General features: G+C 46.8%; 1 pseudogene; it reads left to right on the top strand.

The window, feature by feature from the left end:
* Nucleotides 1-1,624: 1,624 nt before the first annotated feature.
* LOC120842367 lies at nt 1,625-2,569 on the top strand (annotated as a pseudogene).
* The last annotated feature ends 293 nt before the right edge of the window (nt 2,570-2,862 follow it).

Genomic DNA, 2,862 nt, shown 5'->3' with positions numbered 1-2,862 from the left:
CAGTAACGCATATTATTTTTTGAGTATACATGCAATGTTTAGAGAAAACATAATTTTGGTTTTTCTTGATTTACACAGGTGACGTAATCCTTTGACAATTTTAGTAAACCCTTTTAACAATTTTAGGCAATTCTGTTGTATATTGTAGCGCAATACGGTAAGAACCCAATTTTTGCCGTCCATTCAAACGGCCATCGATCACTTTGACCCACACGGTACAATGCATGGTAGTCATGGGCGGTTAATCTTGATTCCTGTCAGTTACTCAGTGGTCTTCCTATAAAAGTTTGGAGTACAATGAGCATTGGTAATCCCAGACGCTAACTTAAGACAGTTATACCTCATTCTGCGGAAGTAGAAGAAAGATTTTTTTATCAAAGTATGTCACAAGCAGTACAATTAGCCACACGATGTCTGCTTGATGACTTTCAGAGAGATGGCCCTTACGCTGTCGCACCACTATTCGCAGCATTTTTTGATTAGATTCTTGCTTTGCATGAACTCAATGATCCTCTCTGTTATGCTTACAAGCGAATTGTTAAGGGCAACTTCAATGTCAACAGCGACGAGTTGTTTGAAGTGTTGGAACAAACCGGAAGGAACAAGTAAAAAGAGCCAAGCGTCTTCCTTGTCCTTGATGTTCATACAGCAAGCTACAATTTTAGTTGTTGTCAACACAGCAGCTTGGGGTAGTTGGTTTTTTATCTTACGACTTCAGATCGCATAAAAATCTCGCAAACAGGCACTCTATCGATTACAGACACAAAAACATACACACACGTGCAGCGCTGAACTAACAACGTTTTGTATTTTGTCTTCGTTTTCTTTTACGTATTCTTAGAACAAAAGCTCTAAATGTTTTGTCCACGGTTTCTTATCCGATTTTTAGAACAAATTTGTAAAATAGTCCGTAATTTTATTCTCAAGGTGAGGCAAGCTAATTATTTTGCAGATAAGGTGAGAGGCGGGAAGCTCACGCGTCCATCGTCAAACCTGGCAACATACTTCGCTGCAATTATTTCCCTTGTTAGTTGGTTGTTGTTTCGGTCTAGCACGCTGCAACTGCGTAGTTGAGCCGCACACCCGCAATCCCGGCAGTGCACATGTAGATGTCGTGAGTTTCCTCTAGTGTTGTTATTGTGGGGTTCGCGAAGTCGGTCGTTGAGGTAGCGTCCTCATCAGCGTACCCCAGTGTCTTATTGACGTAGATTGTAGAGAATGCCCTCAAAAATATGAAAATGCGGGAGGTCACTAAACCTCCTCCAAGAAACAGGTCAACTAGAACTATTGTTGTGCCTTATGTTCACAACTTCTCCCGTGGACAGAAAAAGAAGCGAAAAAATGAACATTGAAGTGGTATTTTCAGCTCCGACCAAACCCTCCAGCGCGTGCAAGAACATGAGTGTTTTTTCAAACCGATGAGAGAGATGCACTAAGAAGAACAAGATCAGTTTTGCTTAGTCCACAAAAAAGGTCGTTGTTTCGGCGGCGCTACTGTCGCAACTGTAGACGGAAGAAGAGGAAGGAATAAAGGTTGTTCTTCACCGGTACTGAAGCAGGGCGGTCGACTTCCGCTGCCACGGCAAAATACAACAGATTGGCGAAGTATGATGGACCGACAGGCATGAGCCTAGCGGTGCCGCCTTCTTTCCTTCCCTTTCCCGAAAGACCTGTTATCCCTTGGAAACAGTGGCGGCGAGTGTTCAAAAATTACCTGCTGCTTTCTGGAGGAGACGCCCATGGACCTGCTCGGCGGAAGGCCAGACTTCTACATTGCCTCGTTGTCGAAGCACAGCGAGTCTTCACACTTCCGGCGGCTCACCCTCCGGTACCACTGAAGGAACCAACTGCCGGCGCTAAGACGCTGACTACCCCGGACGACTACAGCGTCGCTCTGACAGCCCTGGAGACCTACTTCGCGGCAGCTTCGAGCGCGGTCGTGGCACGACGCCGCTTCAGGCAAGCACTCTAAAAAGAGCCCGTGCGTCTGCTTATTCGCACAACTCTCGGAGAGCCAATTACCGCAACTTACGGTGGCAGATCACCAAGTGACGATGCCGAAAAATTTGTTTAGACCAAAAAAAAAAGCAGTTTGAGTTGTGACATTAAGCAATGCAAGCGTGACGTTTTGCCTTGCTTAATCTCTATACTCGGACGCGTTTTTGGTCTAAACGTATGTTTCGGCATCGTCATTCGCTGAGCTGCCTCTGTAAGTTGAGGTGATGTGCTCTCCCAGTGTTGTGCGGGAAGGCAGACGCACGGGCACTTTTAAGAGTGAGGAGCGCAGCTACCGGGGGAACCTGCCGAAGTATTACTGGCCGAGCTGCGAGACCTGTCGCCGGACGGCGAGTTCGTACTCTTGATGGCCGAGTTCATCCGCGATCAGCTGGTGGCGAAGACTCCGAGCCAGCAGTTATGAGAACGTCTATTTCTGGAGGGGAGTGGTCTAACCTGGGACCGGGCGCTGCTTATCGGCTAACTGCTAGAGGAAGCGGTCCTGTACTCCAAAGAACTCGTATCGTCCTCGTCGGTACACAAGATGGACATTAAGTCTACTCCAAACACATAGCGACTAGAGAGTGCACAGAGAGGTGAGCCTTCATTCTTCACTTTGAAGAAACGTTACCACTGGAAGGTCGTCGGGACATTTTGTAAATTCTGCAATGTGCAAAGCAAGAGGGAAAAAGTGTGCTGGATGCGGGAAAGTCAGGCATTTTCGGGCTCTCTGCAAGAGTACCGCCAGTCGCACTAGCAAATGTGGTACAGTCAGAGAGGTTGCGTGCTTCAATGACTCTAACGAGGACGTTTTTAGTATTCTTCACGTGCACGATAAACCAAAGAGAGGTATCTACATTCCGGTTC

This window comes from Ixodes scapularis, unplaced genomic scaffold (genome assembly GCF_016920785.2).
Source record: "Ixodes scapularis isolate PalLabHiFi unplaced genomic scaffold, ASM1692078v2 ptg000683l_1___fragment_1__unscaffolded, whole genome shotgun sequence".
In the NCBI taxonomy this organism is placed as follows: Eukaryota; Metazoa; Arthropoda; class Arachnida; order Ixodida; family Ixodidae; genus Ixodes; species Ixodes scapularis.
The sequence above is the reverse complement of the archived record's forward strand: the minus strand, read 5'-3'. Positions and strand labels throughout refer to the sequence as shown.